The sequence below is a fragment of the Sus scrofa genome, chromosome 11 (assembly GCF_054392235.1).
Source record: "Sus scrofa isolate SSC_HxYL_T2T_F1_AM1 chromosome 11, Sscrofa_HxYL_maternal_Yorkshire_Landrace_v2.0, whole genome shotgun sequence".
NCBI classification, from domain to species: Eukaryota; Metazoa; Chordata; class Mammalia; order Artiodactyla; family Suidae; genus Sus; species Sus scrofa.
Window position 1 is genome coordinate 57660879 of NC_139393.1, and position 22312 is coordinate 57683190.

Sequence of the window (22312 nt, forward strand, 5' to 3'; positions counted from 1 at the left end):
AGCTGTGGTGTAGGTCTAAGATATGGCTCAGATCCTGCATTGCTGTGGCTCTGGTGTAGGCCGGCAGCTACAGCTCCAATTCGACCCCTAGCCTGGAAACCTACATATGCCGTGGAAGGTGGCCCTAGAAAAGGCAAAAAGACCAAAAAAAAGAAAAGAAAAGAAAAAATCAGTCAGATTTTCTGTGTTCTAATTTCAATGACATGTTTCTCTCTCCCAACTCTGCTGAGTCACTTTACACCAGTAAAATGAAGTAATTTCATAATGGCACAAACAGGGCAGAGCTGGAAAAAAAAAAATGTGATATAACTTTATGTCACCTGAAGTCTTTCCTGTAGAAATTTTTAAATCTTTTTTTTTTTTTTTTTTTTTTTTTTTTTTTTTTTTTTTGTCAAGGGCAAAGGCCTCAAGAAAATGAACTCCTGTAACCTTGTTATTCCTTCCCAACATCTAAACAGCATTCCTACTGTGGGACTTTTGTTTTCTCAAAAGAAGTAAAAACAAGTCAAAAGTAGTTCAGCAGGATATCTCTAAAAGACACTGTGTGTTTTTTCTTTTCAATGTGACAATAGATTAAGTGTTGTTCCCCAAGTTCTTAATACTTATTCTTTTAAACAAAATTAGATGTGAAAATAGTTTTAAAAGAAAAAAGATACAGAAAACCTAATTCTACAAAGATAAACTTTTGTTCCAGAAGATGGAAACTAGATAACCTTTAGAACCTCTGAGAAAATTATTCAAGGAAAGACCAAAGGAATATAAGAGAACTTAGAACAAAAAGTGAAAAAGAAAGACTTTTAAACATTGTTGCAAATAGTGGGCTTAATAATTTCTTATCTGCTTAACTAATCAGTAATGAGGATGTATGTGACATATTTTACAAGAAAATCTAAGGCCTTTAAGTTTAAATTTGGAAAGTTTAATAGTAATTCCTTATAAAAGTTACTCTTGAAAAATATTTTTTAAAACCTGGCTGCTAAGCATTCTCTAGAGCTGTCTAAAGTATTCACCAATGTTAAATAAAAGTTTACTTTTCCCAATGCTAACATAGTATACATCCCAAGTAACCAATAATGTTAACATGTTCTGCTTATAAACCTTAAGGGTAAAAAGTTTACAAATTAAAGGATTTAGATAAATTTATATTTCATCAAAGGAAAGCCCCATTTTCATGATTATACATATGCCTTTAGATACTTTTCCTAAGTAAAAATGTTTATCTATAGCTGTGTATATAAAGACAAAATAGCATAGTGTGGTATGACATTCAGCTAAATTACACCAGACACTGAATTATTTTTTCTAGTGTTTTTTTTTTTTTCCTTAAGTGGAGTTCATATGCTTTTATAGCTTTAGCCTAAAGTCTTACACATACTTAATGCTCAATAAATACCAGTGATTTATTTGGGAAAAGGAAGTTGTCTTAATCTGCACAATTCCTCCATTTGCTTTGCTTGCTAAATTCAGACAGACTCAAGAAATTAAGAACTTTTGGAGTTCCCATTGTGGCTCAGCAGGTTAAGAACCCAACTAGTATCCAAGAGGGTATGGGATTGATCCCTGACCTTGCTCAGTGAGCTAAGGATCCCTTCTTGCCATAAGCTGTGGCATAGGTCGAAAATGCACCTTGGATCTGGCATTGCTGTAGCTGTGGTGCAGGCAGGCTCTTGCAGCTCTGCTGCAGCTCTGATTTGACCCCTAGCCCAGAAAATTCCATATGCTCTTTGAAAGACATTAATTACAAAATGATGATGTAGCCCCAGACTGGGGAAAAGTATCTGCAAAACATATATCTGATGAAGGATTTGCCTCCAAAACAAATTTTAAAAACTCGCAACTCAATAAGACCTCCAGCTCAATTATTTAATGGAAAAATATTTGAACAGACAATTTACCAAAGAAGATTTACGGACGGTAAATAAACACAAGAAGAAACGACATTAGTCATTTGATAAATGCAAATGAAAACTACGATATATCATTACAAACTAACCAGAAGGGCAAAAAAATTTAAACTGACAAAACCGGAGTTCCCGTCGTGGCGCGGTGGTTAACAAATCCGACCAGAAACCATGAGGTTGCGGGTTCGATCCCTGCCCTTGCTCAGTGGATTAATGATCCGGCATTGCCGTGAGCTGTGGTGTAGGTTGCAGACGCGGCTCGGATCCTGCATTGCTGTGGCTCTGGCGTAGGCCGGCAGCTACAGCTACGATTGGACCCCTAGCCTGGGAACCTCCATATGCCGCGGGAGCGGCTCAAGAAATGGCAAAAAGAAAAAAATAAATAAATTTTAAAAAATTAAAAAAAAAATAAACTGACAAAACCAAGTGTTGGTGAGGATGCAGAATGACATCTACTGTTCCTGGAGTGTAAAATATTTCAGCCGCTTCAGAAAATAATTTGGCAGTCATAAAGTCAAATGCACCTTTGTTATTTGACCTACCATTCCCTTTTCCAAGTGTTTGCACAAGAGAAATGAAAAATTATGTCCATACAAAGACCTGTAGGCTAATTTTTATAGAAGACATTCATAATTGTTAAAAACTGGATAAAACCCAAACATACATGGGCTAGTGAAGGAATAAATAAATTGTAATACAACCATACAGTGGAATTTTACTCAGGAAACAAAAAAGAAAACTATTAATACATGCAATGACATGGATGGATTTTAGAATTAATATACTAAATGAAAGAAGTCAGATACAGAAAAATCTCTGTATGATTTAATTTTTATGATATTCTGAAAAGGGTGAAAATTATAGGGACAGGAAGCAGATCTGGTGGTGCTTTAGAAGCTGGGAGTGAGAAAGGATTGATTAAGCAGGTCCTTGAAAGAAGCTTTAGGGGTGATGGAAAGATTCTATATCTAAATTGTGATGGAGTATGCATGATACTTTTTTCAAAACTTAAGGAATCATAAATTTTAAAAGGGTAATTTTTACTTTATGTAAATTATACCTCAGTAGTCCTGACTTTTGCAAAAAGGATATATGTGTGAGTGTGTATACATCCATGGATGCGGGCACACAGACACACACACACACACAAAAAACGATGGCCAAGCAGCTTGCCTTCCGGATGATAAGAGCAGGATGGAAGTAGTAGGTCACATGCCACAGGGAAAGGAAGGAGTGAGTCCATTTCACTGGCTGACTACGTCATTAAAGCATTTCAGAAAGAACGACCCCACCCACAACTGCCATCAATCAGTCCTGTGCTACTTCCACTACTAGTCAAATAAACACTTCACATTTTATTTGGTTTAGCTTTTTTTCTTTTTCCCTTTAAGTGTTAAAATTATCGAATCGGTACCCCAATCACCCACACCTGTCCTAACATGCTTCACATGCCTTTTTATAGGATCTTAAACTTAAACAGAGTCATTTTCTAAAAGGCCATAATGGAAATGTTATGGGCAGATTGCAGCACACGAGTGCATAGTAAAGCTTTTACTTAAATGGAAACTACTCACAAAAGTAGGAACCCCAACATCACCACGGCAGACCCCTGGCAGTGATAGTGGTGGAAAAAATATTACCAGAAGGATTCATTTCCACCTTATTTTAGACCTTTTGCTGTAATACCTTATATAAAAATCTCTTTTTTTTCCTTGACCATAAATAATGATAATTATATCTGTATTTCTTAAGAATATTATGAGTTGCCATTTCTGCATAGTAGCAGATTGAATTTATTCACCTTACGGATATATTATTATCACAGATAATAACTGCAGCATGATAATTATCATTAATTATTCATTTGGATTAAGAGGCAAATAGGCTTGTATTCAAGGGTCTTCCAGAGCACCGTTCATTGTTCCCGAGCCCTGTGTGCCAGTGTGACTAATTCGGACTCTTTTCTGAGCCACTGTTGACATCTGACGGGTCCCATATGTATTTATTTGAAAATATAATAAAAGGAATAAGTGCATCATTTCAGGATGGAGTCACTAAAATAGACTTATGGTTTCTTCTTTGCCCTTTAAGTGAGGATGTGCAATTGTCTGTTAAAACTAGGCAGCCGTGAGCCTTGCTCCCATAGATGTGTATTATTCCCTTTCTTTGCATCCTTGCCTCAGACTATTTAAGCTCATGTAAGCCTGTATATTTACATAATAGCTTTTCGCAAAAAAATAATAATGTGGTAAGTCATATACTTTATCCTTCATTGAACAAAATGTTTTAGCAGGATTGTCTGTGCTTGTGTTTGAAGCTGACTTAAGTTTAATATGCACGAAGAGTCACTGCAAAGTTTAGAAAATCTAAAGAGAAATCACGAGAGGGGAGACAGAAAAAGAAATAAAGGATGATATATCTTTTAAACAGGAATGCTTTTCGGTGATTTTTTTAGCTAATGTACGCCTAAGTTAAGACACATATATATTCACAGAGTCTCTTTTCTTTTGTTTCTTCTCTTGGTCTTAGTCCTATATTTTTTGTAATCTGTCATTCATATTTATACTTTTAAAGTAGATGTCAAATGACAGTTTGAGGACTGCCAGTAAAGCTAATATTTAACTCAGGATACAGTTCTTGAATGTCTTTGGCGTAGTTAGGACTGCCTTTTGAAAGGATGGCAGAGGTTTTTGTCCTTTCTTTGTCTCTATTGGTGATGCAAGAGAGGGGCTTATATAAATGCTGCTTTTTAGTCCCATGCTTACATTTGTCAATTGCTTTCATGCCGCCATTTGTTTTCTTTCATGACTTTCCTCTGAGCTACTATAGCGCAGCTGGCATCATTTTCATTTGCAGATGAGGAAACTGAGCTACCAGACAATGAAGTGGCATTTAATTAGGAGCACACAGTAGCAGGACTAAAGCAGGAACCCATGCCTCCTGACATGCCCTGCTTCCTCTGCACACAGCTGTGAACTGTCTGACGTAGATGATGGAGAAACATGGGGAAGAACTTTGAAAATCTGACCAGATGAAACTGCACCAAATTTGAGATGGTGAAGGGACCTTGGCAGTGGTGGCAGTGAGTTACTCAGTGCAGCTTCCATCAGGGCTGTCAGCAGAGCCCTCTCTCTTCACCTCCTTCTTGTTTTTCATGCTAACAAATTCCAGTGCGGTCATTCAAGTCTGACGGGTAGGTGATGGTCAGAGACATCTCTGTGAGGGGTATACTCACGTTGTTGTTATGCTTGCCATATTTTTAAGTAGCAACTCATTTTTAAAATCTATCATACTTACAATAATAATAATGAGTACTTAATAAACATTATATGCCAATAACTGTGCTAAACAAATGTCATATACTACCTGCAGAGAAAACAAGGGCCCAAGCAGCTTTCCTTTAATTGAGTCATTTAGAAAGAAGTTTCAACCTATGAGCAATTAGTTTATTTGACAATTAGCAAAGTAGGAGAAAGCTTTTAAGACATTTCTTCTTGGGAATGTGAACATTAAATTTCCTATCTATCTATACATCCTACAAATACTTGAACATCCATTATGGTATCCACCTTTATTCCAGGCATCAGGGGTAAAACTCTGAATAACACAAAGCCCTCTATGTCTTAGTCCATTCAGTCCATTGTAACAGAAATACCATCATCTGGTAGCTCATAAATAAGAGAAATTAATTTCTCACAGTTCTGGAGACTGGAAAGTCCAAGATCAGGATACTGGCAGATTTGATGTCTGGTGAGGTCCACTTCCTGTTTCATAGACAGCTGTCTTCTTGCTGTGGCCTCACAGGGCAGCAGAATGAGAGAAATCTCTGAGAGTCTTTTTGAAAAGGGCACAAATCCTATTCATGAGGGTTCCACCCTCATGACCCAATATGTTTCCAAATATTCCACCTCCCAACACGATCACATTGGGGTTTAGGTTTCAACATGTCAATTTTTTAAAAAATTTTTATTGTTATTTCCCCAATGCAGTTTTTTTTCTACTGTATAGCATGGTGACCCAGTTACACATACATGTACACATTCTTTTTTCTCCCATTATCATGCTCCATCATAAGTGCTAGATATGGTTCTCAGTGCTATACAGCAGGATCTCATTGCTAATCCATTCCAAAAGCAATAGTTTGCATCTTTAACCCCAAGCTCCCAGTTCATCCCACTCCCTCCAAGTCCAAGATTTTCTTTTCTGTGGAAGGATTCATTTGTGCCATATATTAGATTCAAGATATAAGTGATATTATATGGTATTTTGTCTTTCTGACTTCACTCAGTATGAGAGTCCCTAGTTCCATCCATGTTGCTGCAAATAGCATTAGTTTATACTTTTTATGGCTGAGTAGTATTCCATTGTGTATATATACCACTTCTTTCTAATTCAATCATCTGTTGATGGACATTTGGGTAGTTTCCTTGTCTTGGCTATTGTGAATAGTGCTGCAATGAACATGCGGGTGCATGTGTCTTTTTTAAGGAAAGTTTTGTCCAGATATATGCCCAAGAGTGGGATTGCTGGGTCATATGGTAGTTCTATGTATATATTTCTAAGGTATCTCCAAACTGTTCTCCATAGTGGTTGTACCAGCTTACATTCCCACCAACAGTGCAGGAGGGTTCCCTTTTCTCCACACCCCCTCCAGCATTTGTTATTTGTGGATTTATTAATGATGGCTGTTCTGACTGGTGTGAGGTGGTATCTCATGGTAGTTTTGATTTGCATTTCTCTAATAATCAGGGATGTTAAGCATTTTTTCATGTGCTTGTTGGCCATCTGTATATCTTCCTTGAAGAAATGTCTGTTCAGGTCTTTTGCCCATTTTTCCATTGGGTTGTTGGCTTTTTTGCTGTTGAGTTGTATAAGTTGCTTGTATATTTTAGTGATTAAGCCCTTGTCAGTTGCATCATTTGAAATTATTCTCTCCCATTCTGTAAGTTGTCTTTCTGTTTTCTTTTTGGTTTCCTTTGCTGTGCAAAAGCTTGTCAGTTTGATGAGGTCCCATTGGTTTGTTTTTGCTCTTATTTCTGTTGCTTTGGGAGAGTGACCTGAGAAAACATTTCTAAGGTTGATGTCAGAAAATGTTTTGCCTATGTTCTCTTCCAGGAGTTTGATGGTGTCTTGTCTTATGTTTAAATCTTTCAGCCATTTTGAGTTTATTTTTGTGCATGGTGTGAGGGTGTGTTCTAGTTTCATTGCTTTGCATGCAGCTGTCCAGGTTTCCCAGCAATACTTACTGAAAAGACTGTCTTTTTACCATTTTAAGTTCTTGCCTCCTTTGTCAAAGATTAATTGACCATAGGTGTCTGGGTTTATTTCTGGGTTCTCTATTCTGTTCCATTGGTCTGTCTGTCTGTTTTGGTACTAGTACCACACTGTCTTGATGACTGTGGCTTTGGAATATAGCCTGAAGTCTGGGAAAATTATGCCTCCTGCTTGGTTTTTGTTTCTCAGAATTGCTTCAGCAATTCTGGGTCTTTTGTGGTTCCATATAAATTTTTGGATTGTTTGTTCAAGTTCTGTGAAAAATGTCATGGGTAATTTGATAGGGATTGCATTGAATTGGTAGATTGTTTTGGGTAGTATAGCTATTTTAAAAATATTAATTTTTCCAACCCAGGAGCATGGAATATCTTTCCATTTCTTTACATCTTCTTTAATTTCCTTGATTAATGTTTTATAGTTCTCAACATATACATCCTTTACCTCCTTGGTCAGGTGTATTCCCAGGTATTTGATTTTTTGGGGGTGCAATTTTAAAAGGTATTGTATTTTTTTTATTCCTTTGCTAATATTTCATTGTTAGTATACAGAAATGTGACTGATTTCTGAATGTTAATCTTATATCCTGCTACTTTGCTCAATTTGTTGATCAGTTCAAGTAGTTTTTGGGTTGAGTCCTTATCAACGTGTGAATTTTAAGAGAACACAAATGTTCAGTCTGTAATATCCTGCCCTTGGGCAGCACACATTTTAGTGGAGTAGATAGATGGTACACAAATATTCCATAGTCGTGAAAAGCGCCATGCAGAAAAATAATGTAGAGTAAGGCAGCAAAGAGGGACAAGCGTAATTAGAGGCAGCACCCTAAGATGAGGCTGGGAGTGAAGACCCAGCTAAGCTAGGGGATTTGAAATACAAAATGAGCAAAGATGTTGTTGTGGGTATACTGGGGGGTGCATCCCAGGCAGAAGGCCAGCAAAGGCAAAGAGATTAATATGAGCGAGAATTTTCAAAAGAAGAATCAGAACCCACAAAGCATCTTGCACCAGATAAAAATGTTCTCGCTGATGATATTTAATTTGTTGTCAGCCTCTTTAATTTTCCTCTGAACATTTTTCTCTCTTGCTCTGAATGTGATTCTCTTCTGGCTGAGTCTCTTTGATCTGATTGTTTTTGTATTTCTTTTTGGCCATGTTACGTTGACATTTCTGTCAACCCCTAAAATCACAGTCTAAAAATGGAATATTCTTCTAATAGTCATGATCGCTTGAATATAAAATAACCTGGCACATAAAAAAAAAAAAAACAGAGCACTGAATTACAGTTGCTTTACAATTGAATTACATTAAGTTTTGATGGATGGAAGGAAGAGACCAAATTGCATGTCTCCCTGATGCTTTCCCTTTTTCTGAAAAGAACAGTGACTTTAAATCAATCACACCTATAAAAAAAAAAAAAAAAGCATAGCTAAGAGCTAGCATTTCTTGAAAGCCCCCACTGTGCAAAGGGGCTCCACCGAGCACTTCACATGTTATTTCTAATCCTTACAGAAATCCCACGCAATAAGTGTCATTACCCCCATTTCAGGGGAGGAAGCTGAGGCTCAAAGAGAATAACTGTCCCAGGGTCATCCAGCCATGTCTCCCTTGCTCCAAAGCTTCTGTTCTTAACCATTATCTCCTATTTACAATTGGGAGGTGGCAAGGGTTTTTAAGCATTGGGGCGACATAGTCAGATTTCTCTTTAAAATAGAAACTCCTGGCAGCAGTGCAAAGGGTGGATCGGAAAGCAATGATCCTGGAGTTAAGAGAAGTGGTAGATGGGGTCGATTCAGAAGACCTTAAACTAGCAATGTTGTCAGTAGTGATGACAGAACAACCGGCCAGCCTTAGGAGGGTGCCTATAGACTCTCCTATCAAAATCAGGTGACTAAATAGAAATGCCTATTCAGATAAGCCACACACTAATAACTTGACCATGTTTTCTGTTGTCTTCCTATAGCAGAACACTGCCCTCTATTGCTTTTTGTCTTGTGGTTCTCAGCAGTCCAGACTATGCCAGGAAAGGAGGTACTAGCTGCTTGTCAGTGGGCACAGCTGTGGCGAGTTGAAAATGTGCCACTGGATGGCCAATAAAGGGGTCCCAACTCAATTGTCAGCTCACCGCAGGCATTCAGGAATCTCAACTGGTTCTTCTAAAGCAAATATAGACTTCAGCTCCCTGCCCTGACAAAAGTGATAAAGGAGCCCTGATATGTTTATACGACTGCACAATTTTCAAACTTTATTGAAAATGTTACTAACTGTAATTCAGTTCCCTAATCTAAATTGCTGTACAGAATGCATTGAATATACTTTTTGTTGCCTCGCTCTTGAAAAGATGGAATAATTATGAATATCAATGGCTTCTGCTTCCTTCATGTAAAAAAGACATTATATACATAGAAGTCAAATAGCATATAAGAGAGAAATAGATGCAGTATAATAATGATAAGAAACCATAATATCTGTGTAGAGGTGGATGCAAAATTGCCACTCATTACTGGAATGGGGAGAAAGTTAGTAGGCAATTAGCTACAGCAAATGCCAAGTGAAAGGATAATTTGTAAGATAACAATAAGCAGAGTCTGTACCGATGAGACAGGAAGAAAGAGGAAGAAGAAGTGCCAATAAAACAAGCAGAGCAGCACAGGAAGGACTATGGTAGCAAAGCGAAAAAATAAAACGAAGCCTCCCCATTCCTCATCATAACTTCCAGCATTTTCAGTTTTCAGCTTGTTCTGGACTAGCAGGGGCAATAGCCAAGTTGAGAAAATTATGGTGATATATTAAGCCACATTATGTGAAAAAACTTGCTTTCAGCCAGCTAAACATCACTAGGACCTGTTCACAGAGCAAGACAAGCTCTTCTGGGGAAAAAAAAAAATGAGCTATTAAAATAGAAAGCAATGATTCAGCCCTTAAATATCAAAGAACAAATAATTATATAATCAGAGAAAAAGGACTTGAGGGCTATAGATCAGTCTGCTCAACTATGACCACACACCCAAGAAATAATTACAAGGAAGAAATTTTTAAAATAAGAAACACAATTATTAGAAGGATATTTCAGAACATCTAATATATCAATGAATTTTCAGTATTTATCTGACCTAAAGCATTCCAGACCAAGTAAAATATGTCTTAGTTAAAACGATCTTTAGCAAGACTGTAATTTTCCTCTGTAATCTATTTGTTATGCAGAGTTTTTTATACACATGTAGATATAACTACTTATGTGTCATACATACAATGATGAAGCTGCAAATAATAATATATATAAACATTTCTTAAATGATTGAAGAATTTCTTTTTGTCTTTTATTTTTTAGGGCCACACCCATAGTATATGGAGGATCCCAGGCTGAGGGTCGAATCGGAGCTGTAGACACCAGCCTCCACCACTGCCACAGCAATTCAGGATCTGAGCCGTGTCTGTGACCTCTACCACACCTCACGGCAATGCTGGATCCTTAACTCACTGGGCAAGGCCAGGAATCAAACCTGTGTCCTCATGGATGCTAGTCAGATTTGTTTCCGCTGAGCCACAATGGGCACTCCACAATTGAAGAAATTCTTAAGTGTGTACTTTGCTACACATTTCATATACATTATCTCATTTAATCCTCATAGCCGTATTGTCTTGTGTCTCAAATATGAATTATTCGAGTCTTAAAACTTCAATTTCTTGTTCAAAGTGAAGCTGAATTTTCAGCTCAGCTCTGTCATATTGCTAATCCTGAGCTCATAACAATAGAGAATAATAATGTAAATTACAGTTGAGAAGAGCATTCTAGAAGGCAACAGGAAGACTAAGTTGGAATCCTGGCTCTGTTCATGCAACTCTCCTATTTAAAATCACCAAACAGCTTAGATCACTTAATCCTCACAATAGCATTATGAAGGAAGAATGTTAAGGATGAAGATAATGAAGAAAGTGAAGGTGATGAATAGTGATAATGATGGTGATGATAATGGAAATGATGATGAGAAGGAGGATGGTGGTGATGATGACAAGGACAATGTCCATTAACAGATTAGGAAAAATGAGGGGTTAGGTAACCTTCTCAGAGTCAACTGGCTAAAGAGAAGCCAAGTTAAGATTAACTACAGAGTCTGTGATTTTAGCCACTCCACTAAAATCCTGGAACATTCTTTCCCCATCTAAGTACCATCATTCCCATCTCAGCTGTATTAGCTTTCTATTGCTGCATAACACGTTACCACAAGTTCGGCAGTCTAAGACATATATTGACCATCTCACAATTCCTATGAGTCAGGAGCCTGAGTGCACCCAGCTGGTCCTCTGCTCAGGGAGTCACCAGGCTGCAGTCCACTGTCAGCTGAGCTACATTCCTTTCTGGAGCTCAAAATCTCCCTCCAAGCTCAAATGGTTGATGGGAGAATTTAACTCCTTGTGGTTGCAGGACTGAGGTTCCTGATTTTGTGTTGACTGACAGCTAGGAGACTCTCTCAGTTTCCAGAGGCCCCCACAATTCTTTGCCATACAGCCCACTCACAGACTCTCACTACATAGCAGCCTGCTGCCTCAAAAGCCAGGAGACAAAAGCTCCCTGACTTCTAGTCTCTTGTAAAGTCTCTTGGCATTTGATCAGGTCAGCCCACCCAAGAAGACTCTCCCCTTTGGTTGACTTAAAGTTAACTGATTAGGAGCCTTAATTTCATAAGCAAAATCCTTCTATCTTTGCCATATAATGTCATATAATCACAGGAGTAATATCCTATCACCTTGCCATATTCTATGGATAGAAGTAAGTTACAGGTCTTGCCCTCACTCAAGGTGAGGGGATTATACAAAGCCGTGATTCCCTGGGGGTCATCTTAGAATTATGCCTACTAGGTAAGATTTAACAGTACTTCCTTTAGGAGTTCTTTGCAGTTCTCTACAGCTGAATTACTCTCCGACTCACATGTGCCTTCCTGTACTTTCCCATCATAGAATGTATCCCACAGATCATGATGGCTTAGTCCTCACTGGATGTCAACCCTTCCAGCCAGAGATCTTATCTTGTTCACCATGGTATGCCCAGCATCTGTCTCAATTCCTGCCAACTTATCAGCACATGATAAACAGGAGAGATTATTATTTGAAAAGCATTTCTTCAGAAATATTAATGCCTGCCAATAAATCAGGCTTACATATCATATTATCTTCTTGTATTTTTACCCAGTTCTCATTATCAGCCAGTCTTTTCATAAACATATATATTAACTCAAAAGTCTACATGATATTAACAAATAACAAATGTAACATTTAATAGTCCTCACATCATCACTAAGAGCAGATTTCTGATTCATTTAATTTCTCACTGGTTTCTGATAAAGATATTCTTATCCTTTGAATGTGAATTACATCTTCTAGTTTCACAGTGTATTAATAAGAAAGCAAAACTTTAAGTTAAATCCTTCAGCATAATGTAAATGGATAAAGATAATAGATTTACCTAATTAAAGACCAAAAAAAGAGAATTCCTGTTGTGGCGCAGCAAAAACAAATCCATCTAGTATCCATGAGGATGCGGGTTCAACCCCTGGCCTCACTCAGTGGGTCAGGGATCTGGTATTGCCATGAACTGTGGTGCAGGTCACAGACTCGGCTCAAATCCCTGTGTGGCTGTGGCTGTGGCCGGTAGCTGCAGCTCTGATTCTACCTGTAGCCTGGGAACCTCCATATGCCATGGGTGTGGCCCTAAAAAGAAAAAAAAAAATCTAAAATTCAGGGTTAAAATGAAAAAAGAACAAGCCATGGAAATATTGTATTACCATGATGTTTTTAAATACCTACAGTCAAGGAAAGGTTTTCTATGAGGGACAAAATAGAGTATTTGCAACAAAGTAGAGGACCAAGTTGAGGCAATAGAAAACAGTTCCCTCAAAAGGAAAAACTGCTTTAAATAGCAAGCCATAATTCCACCATGGCTTACTCTAGATAAGCAATTCAACACTGCAGTGGAAACTATAAACTGGTATTTATCATTCACTTAAAAATCCACAATGCTATGTTTCTGCACTCATGAGTAACAAATTCCATAATATTTTTCTTGAATAACACTCTGAAATGTATCTCAACTTTTTCACAAGTGGAGACAAAGAATCAAGTGGATGTTTTTTCAAGTTGTAGCTGAAACTCCATGAAGTTTGAAATATTTATTTTACACATGTAAAGAACCACAGTGCAGGCAACATTTTAAGAGTCTTTTGCTTTGTTTCTGGGAGAGTCTATCGCTGAGATAATCTCAAAACATGCCAGCTCTGTAATTATTTAAGACTGAAAAAAACTTGCTCAGAATTTGGAATACATTCAAATTCTTGCCTACAGCAGGCTTCTTAAAAAGTTCTAAGGAGGCTCCATAACCAGTTTATTGCTCCATTAAACAAAAATAGATCTTTCCCTGACATGACTTCAGGATCCTCTATTAGGGAAGGACCTACCTTCAAAATTCACAAAGAGAAAGCATGTAAATCATGGTTGAAAATAAATATAAATCCAAATGCTATGGGCTGCTTGGCAGGGAGGGAGGAGGAAAGGATAGAGAAGAAATGTTTGGTTCTTTAAGAAGTCAGACAATAAGTAAATGAAAAGAAGAAACTGGGTCTAAAGAGAATTCGTTTTTATTTTGTGCCCTGTCTGTGTTTGCAGGCAGACCCAGAGTGTGCTCTGTGCCCTGCCACTTGGGTTCCATTGCCATAGTGGGAAGAGCTAGGAAGAAGCCCAAGGGCCAACAAAGCTTTTGCGGGCAGAGGAGAAATTAGCAGTATAATGATATCTCAGATCTATATTTGTCAGCCTCTTACAGTAAACTCTGCTTTCTACTGTCTATTAATAGTTGGCACTTCTGCAAATCTGTACTTCAAAGATAGCCGATGTCCACAAAGATGGCCCGAGGGCCGAGGGAGCCCAGAGAGCTTTCTGCCCCGTCAAGAGAGGGCACACGCCTTTGTGTCCTGAGCGCTAACCATTCCAGCCAGCCTGGTGCACTTTTGACAGACATCCTCCAAGGAAACTCAGAATCCCTTTCCCTGCTAACACGGCGCTTTGCCCAGAGTAGGGGGCTCCATAAAATCTTGTTGAATTAATGAATGGAAGGCAATGCTATCAGATTTTTTTTTCCAGTTTAGGCCTACGCTCATTCCTTGGGCTCCAAAGGAAGGCACTTTTCTCACACACATCCTGGTAATTCTCCTCTGAATGCATGAGGACTCTACCCCACCTGTGTCACTTATAATGATAGGTGGCTGTCCTCTTCCCAAAAGCCTCTCTTCATTTCTTTCACATATCCCCTCCTTAAGATTCTCATTGCCTACAGCAATATCTGGCATATAGGAGGTGCTGAACAAGTGAACCAATATATAAAAAGATGCGTTTTCTTTCCTGAATTGCTGTGAGAAGTTCTCCATTGGTTCTACTATTTACATGCATAATTTTATTCCACACCTCATTAGCCATGATTTTCCTAGACATGCCTAGATTTTTCCCTCCTTCCTGAATGTCCTCATGTTTAAGTCCATCTGTGCACATTCTTTCTATTCTCCAAGTCCTAGTTCAAATCCCCCTTCCTCCAGGAAGCCTTCCGTGCTACCCTTGGCCACAGTCTCTCCTGCTCCGAAGCTAATCCTCTACTCCATTAATTCTCTTCACAAAGAAGGCCTAACATTAAATGTAATGAGCACAATTTTACTTTAGGAATTCTAGTGTTTGATGTTTAAGATGAAAATGACTTTAGATTTAATCATAGAAATTTGGGGGATTTGTTTAAGGATGCTTATTCTCTAACAAAAGCAGAATGAGAAAGCAAATATATTAACTTTACCCAAAAGTCTAATATTTACTCTCAATATTACATACGGACTAAAAATCAATTTAATTTGTTTTTTTTTCTAAAAGTAATTAAACACAGTAACAGCTGTAAAAGTTTTGAGGCAATTTGTTAATTGGCTGACTTTTAATTTTTAAAATAGCTTCCCCAAAAATAAGTAGTAAAAGACTTCAGCTTTGGCTTTCTAAGAGCATAGTACTACATGTTTTTAAAATTGCTCAATCGATTCGATTAGTGAATGTTTCTCATAAGGTTTGTAAACGGCATTTGCAACAAGAGTTGTTTTCTTCCCCCAAGATAAACCAGTTAGGCTTGACAGCTTGTTTACAATAGCACCCTGAAGACACATTCTATGGTACTCAACTATATAAATATACATTTGAGATACACACTCAGGCTCATAACATTTATTAAACATCTGAAACGTGAAGTCAATCCAGTTAGTGTGTTCTTTGCACCTCTTTTAATAGTGTGAAGGGAAATGAGTCTCTAGACCCTACAAGTACATCTATACACTCCTACTTCAATTGCCATGTATCCTTATAGAAGTCAGAAAACTGACCCTAATAAAGAGAAATAGATGGAGGATCCTAACTGACACCATGAAAATACACAGCAAGCCAAGACGGAACACCAGGTTCAAGATATGAGAGGCACAGGGAAGTGGCCCTCGGCTAAGGCATACTCAGTTTCTAAATTTAGAGTTTCAATTTCGACTATGAATTGATCACCCCCCTTTGGATCAAAACATCCCACAGGAATGTTCTGTTGAAATGTAAAAATTGTTGAGCTTGATTAGTAGCGATGAGGAAGGGGTTCAATCCCCGGCCTCACTCAGTGGATTAAGGATCTGGTGTTGCCATAAGCTGCAGTGTAGGTTGCAGATGCGACTCCGATTCAACACCATTGCTGTGGCTGTGGCGTAGGCAGGCAGCTGCAGCTCCAATTCAACCCCTAGCCCAGGAACTTCCATATGCCGTGGGTACAGCCCTAAAAAGACACACACACACACACACACACTTGCACACACACACACACACGAAAAGTAAAAACTACCTGGAGATCAATACAGATTAGCTATTAGCAACATGGGCACATGATAGGGTCAATGATATCTCTGAAAAACCAAGAAAAATGGATTTGACTGAAGTCTTGTAACAATAAGGACAAACTAGAATGTTCACGGCTCTGTTCCCATCAATTTTTTATGAACCTCAACTCCCTTAAAATTCCTTTGAAATGACTCTGGGAATTCCAAAGTCATCTTTCATCTGCCTTCCAGGAGCCCTCCTGCCATGTGCTCCTACCATTTTGGTCTTGGGCGGGGGGGGGGGGGGGGGGCACATCCATGGTATATGGAAGTTCCCAGGCTAGGGGTCAAATCAGAGCTATAGCTGCTGGCCTATGCCACAGCCTCAGCAATGCCAGATCCAAGCAGCATCTGGGACCTACGGCACAACTCACAGTAACACTGGCTCCTGAACCTACTGAGCGAGGCCAAGGGTCAAACCCATGTCCTCATGGATACTAGTCGAATTCGTTACCACTGAGCCACAATGGGAAATTCCATTTTGGTTATCTTGTAGAAGCAGATCACCAAAGGAGCAACTAGGTTATGAGGCCACCAAGAGCTCTATGATGGAGAACTCTGCCTTTCAAAGGGGACAGCTCTGCTGCCATTGCCTTTGCTGCTATAGTGACTGATGCTTGATACTTAAGGAGTGCATATATTTTCTAGGAAGCAATCTTTCCTTTCAGCCAAGCTCTAGACAACCAATGCTGCTCATATCTTGAGCCTTATTGTATCAGAGTTTCATAATTTTGATCGCTATTCTATTACGACTCCTGTGTCCCAGGACTCTGGGTTGAATCATTTGATTTTCGTAGATGGACTCCACACTCGTTACAAAAAAACTTCAACTTCACATACAATTCTATTGTGTTTGGTGAATTAATCTGTTTAAATTCTTATAAATTCTCCAAGTATTAATTCACTATCTCTTCTCATGTTTTAGTCTTCAACTACTTCTTCAGTAATATATTTTATTCTTTCCCCTTTAAAAACCATTTTCCTTGATGAAGAAAATGGACAAAAATTGAATTTAAGAAAGCGTTAGCTCAGAGTTCCCATCGTGGCACAGTGGAAATGAATCCAACTGGGAACCATGAGGTTGTGGGTTCAATCCCTGGCCTCGCTCAGTGGGTTAAGGATCTGGCATTGCTGTGAGCTGTGGTGTAGGTTGCAGACGCGGCTCAGATCTGGCATTGTGGCTGTGGCGTAGGACAGCAGCAACAGCTCCGACTAGACCCCTAACCTGGGAACCTACATGTGCCTCGGGTGTGGCCCTAAAAAAAAAGCCCCCCCCCAAAAAAGGAAGAGTTGGCTCTTTTTTTGATATCTGTTAAAATCATAACATCATTGAACAGCAGGTGCATACCTTCCCTTTGCACAATCTATCTAGTAGTTTGTGGTGATCCTGAACATTTATAAAACTTTATCTTGTATTGATCCAAAACCATTCTGACTCAAATCTTACAGGTTTGTGCCTATCTTCTGTACTTTTTCTTGGCCATAAGCTCTTTCTGGCTTATTTGGTATATAAAAAAATCTGAGCTCATGAGTGAGTTAATACTGTAGCTATTTTGGGTACCGTGACCTTCAGTCTCATCATTTCCTTCTCACTTAAATTAGTCTCACTTGCATAGTCAGAATTATACATTTTTTAACACTTCTCACTCTCTTTAAAGTCATATCCTTTAAAAGAGTCTGTCCACAAGATTTATTTAATTTGAGGGCTCTGTTTTCATGGGAGATAGAATAGTATAAGGGAAAGAACAGACTAGAGTCTAAAAAGTCGATGGCCAACTTTTAGTCTGGCCAGTGCAGAAGAGACAATCCATAAATATTTGTTGAATAAGTGAATGAGTGAATGAAGTGTGATCTCACTGAGCCTCAGTTTTCTCATCTGTAAAATGGTGACACAAATATCTATCCTGGAGGACTCCAATGACAGCATGCTTCTTTTTTTTTGTCTCTCTCTCTCTTTTTTTTTTTTTTTTTTGTCTTTTGTTATTGTTGTTGTTGTTGTTGCTATTTCTTGGGCCACTCCCGCGGCATATGGAGGTTCCCAGGCTAGGGGTCCAATCAGAGCTGTAGCCACCGGCCTACGCCAGAGCCACAGCAACGCGGGATCCGAGCCGCGTCTGCAACCTACACCACAGCTCATGGCAATGCCGGATCGTTAACCCACTGGGCAAGGGCAGGGACCGAACCCGAAACCTCATGGTTCCTAGTCGGATTCGTTAACCACTGCGCCACGACGGGAACTCCCAGCATGCTTCTTTTTAGCCTTGCATCAGTTCTGGGTTCACCCAGAATTTAGGTATGCTTGTAGGGTTGCTGTCCTGATGATTGGCTCTCTTAAAATCTTTAAGCTCTTATTTTTATTAAAATTATATATTCCGGAGTTCCCGTCGTGGCGCAGTGGTTAACGAATCCGACTAGGAACCATGAGGTTGCGGGTTCGATCCCTGGCCTCATTCAGTGGGTTAAGGATCCGGCGTTGCCGTGAGCTGTGGTGTAGGTTGCAGATGCAGCTCGGATCCCGCGTTGCTGTGGCTCTGGCGTAGGCCGGTGGCTACAGCTCCGATTCAACCCCTGGCCTGGGAACCTCCATATGCCACGGGAGCGGCCCAAGAAATAGCAACAACAACAACAACAACAACAAGACAAAAGACAAAAAAAAAAAAATTATATATTCCCAGGAATTTCTATTGTGGCTCAGCAGTAACAAACCCAACTAGTATCCATGAGTATGTGGGTTCGATCCCTGGCCTCACTCAGTGGCTTAAGGATCTGGCTTTGCCGTGAGCTGTGGTGTAGGTCTCAGACACAGCTCAGATCCTGAGCTGCTGTGGCTGTGACCAGCAGCTGCAGCTCTGATTAGACCCCTAGCCTGGGAACTTCCATATGCTGCAAGTGCCGCCCTAAAAAGCGTGCGCGCGCGCACACACACACACACACACACACACACACTGGATATGCCATACTTTAAAGAGCCATCCAGGTCTACAAGTTTTGTTAGTAATCAATTGTCATAAGCCATTTCCCCCACCACCCCAATTTCCCCTTCTTCAGAGGTAACCACTTTTTAACATTTTCAGCTGATTCGTTTATCTCCATATTCCTAAATGACCTGCCTATGTTCTGCTTCTTGACTTTTCCAGTTCCAAACATGATGTATTGTCTTCCCACGTGGAAGATGAACACTTAACACTCTTTCCATCCTTGTCTCCATCATACACAAATGCACACTTCTCAAGCTCCATCCTCCCAGTATAGTTATTTTAAATGTTGATTAGGTCAGCATTCAGCATGGAGGTTATTTTGATTCTGTGTACCATTCAAGGTTATGCCATGGAATAAATAGCGATTACCCTTCCTTTCTTACACATTTTAAATTATTTCTAACAATCAGAATGATCTGTTTGTTTCCTCAGTTTTCTGTGTTCTTGTCGCAGACTCATTTCAAACTGAACATGTCCAAAGGAAAACTCGTGACATTTCCCGTCCCAATCATATCCTTCTCCCAGTCTTCCTAGCTCCATGAATGGCTCTTCCTCCAAATGCTAAATGCACCCTATTCCTCCTTTTTATTCATCCCTCACATTTAATCTTTAAGCAGGATACAGCCAAACCGTATCTTGAATTTACCCTCCTGTCTCTAATGCCACCAACTGGTCACAGCCCTTTCTTACGTGACTTAGATTTTGTGCTGGAGGTGTGTAACTAGCCTGCCCTCTTTGCTCTCCTTCTTCTCCAGTTCATTCTTCATACTGCAGAGGGTCCTTCAAAAAATGCAGACTAGGCCATGAACTCCTCAGTGGCTTCCTGTTGTAACTCATGTGAAAACCATATAAGGTTCACTCTGCTGCAGTCTCACCGGCCTTTTGTCAGTTCCTGGGACACACTAACCCCATTCTCGCTGTTGGGCTTTAACTGTTCCCTCTCCTTGGAATGTTCTTTCCAAATTCTCTTCACTGCTGCTCCTTCTCATCTTGCAGCCACTGCTCAAAGAGGTTTCCTTGCCTGCTCTACTTACAGCAGATTCCACTTGGAACTCTCTGTCTCATCACTCTGCTTCTTTCCTTCATAGCATCAGTCACAGTGGTTACTATTTTATTTGTTTATTTTATTCCTCATAGTATAAATTTCATAAGAACAAGGGCCTTGTCCCTTTTGATCTTTAATGTATTCTCATCACCCAGTATAATGCAAGAGATCTGAATGGGACTTGATTGACATCCAGTGACTACATGTCAGAAGGTAAGGAATGACTAAATGTTGAACGTTTTTATTTTAGAAAGGCAAATAACAAACCACTATGGTTTCCATGCAGATGCGATGGTCATGGCGGTACAAGTGATCAGATTTAGAAGTCAAGTGAAGAGAGACGTAGACCAAGGGATTGATGAACATGATGTAAGGATCTATTTTGACAGTAACTTGCATGATGATTAGAAAACATGCTTTTCAGGGCTGCATGTGACAGAGGACCAAGTGGAGTAGCTAGAGTTCTGGAAGACAAAGGGCCGGGGACTCAAGGGCAGCTGGAGTGACAACAGGGTTGAAGCTGGAAAGATGCTCTTTGAACTGATAAGGACAGACAGAACCTCTCCAAGGACCCAGGAAATCATCTAACTGCTAACAGGAAGGGAAAATGCTGACTGAACGATGGTTTGTGTCATTGTCATTGCTGTTAGGAGGCAGTCACACAGCTTTATTCATTTACTACTCTGCCAAGGGTGACTAAGGTTAGTTCCTGCCCATAAAAAATTCACAATCTTACTTTTAGCTACAGCAGTTGGGGTTTAGGCTCCAGACACAGGTGGATGAGGTTATCACACCACCCTGTAATCTCACAGATCCCATAGGGCTTGGGGTGCCCACTTTTGAGGTCATATTTTTTTTCCTTTTTAGGGCCACATCTATGGCATGTGGAAGTTCCTGGGCTAGAAATTGAATCAGAGCTGCAGCTCCCAGTCTATACCACAGCCGCAGCAACGTGGGATCTGAGACACATCTGAAGCCTACACCACAGCTCGTGGCAACACCAGACGGATCGTTAACCAACTGAGCAAGGCCAAGGATCGAACCTGCATCCTCACAGACACTGTGTTGGGTTCTTAATCTGCTGAGCCACAATGGGAACTCCTGGGGTCATATTTTAAGAAAAGCATTGTCAGGCTGTAGGATTTTCAGAATTCTACAAGTTAGAACATGTGATAAAAATATAATTAAAGGAATTGGAGCTTTTTAACTCAGAAAGATAAATTATTTGAGAGAGGCAAGGGGCTCGTCCAATGTTTTGAAAGTGCTGTGTAAATAACTGTTCTGAGCGACAGGGCCGGGTACACTTATGGGAGCTGAGGGAGGGAGATTCCATCCCAAGGCGAGGCATGTTCTAACAAAGACCTACCTCTTCTCTATGGTCTCATAACGGGATGGGCTCCCTGGCAAAGGAGTGAGCCATGGTTACTGGGGTTTGCACGCATATCCAGCATGACCCTTAAAAGTGCATAAGAAGGACATATGTGCAGGGAGGGATTGGTGCTTCTTGGGTACCTGCTGACTCTAAATGGAGTGATGCTAAGCCAGGGGAAAGCCCACAGAGACCCAACCCGTTTAAGCCTATATTTAAAGACAGTTAGAAAGAGCGTAAGTTAAGCCACTTTCCTGTTTGTACTAAGATTTCCTTTTGAGCACTTATTCTCTGTGGAAACAGTGGAGTTGGCGCACACAACGGTCCTCATAAAGCTCTCCTATTATCATCGATCAGGCTACCTGGCTGGTGATCATAAATGAATAAACAGATATAAATTCCCAAATAAGCAGACGCTCGGTTCTGTTTTTATATACACTAAATGTCATTCTTCTCTGCTACATCCTGTGATAGCAGAGGAGGTTTTAGATGATTAGCTGATACAAACAGTTACATTGGGAACTGTTCTCTAATTCTAAAAAAGTATGAGTATGTACTTTCTGGCAGCTTTTAATAATTCTCACTACCAACCTCCCCTCCCTTCCACTCTACACACACACACACACACACACACACACATCCATAGGGCATCACTTGCTGGAGTCAATTGGATATGAGTGAAGTATGTTAACTGATATCTTCATCCCAGCACTCACACTAAACTTGCCCTGATAAAAATGTTTTTATTAATAACCTAAAAATTTAATGAGAGCCCTAGCTTTTAAAAAAAAACATCCACTGCTCTTTTTACACTAAATTTAT

The 22312-nt window shown here is 39.6% G+C and overlaps 1 protein-coding gene across 4 annotated transcripts in view; it reads right to left on the reverse strand.

The window, feature by feature from the left end:
* Positions 1-22312, reverse strand: part of LOC146398640 (uncharacterized) — a 246506-nt gene that overhangs the window by 155521 nt on the left and 68673 nt on the right. The gene's annotated exons all lie outside the window — the stretch shown is intronic.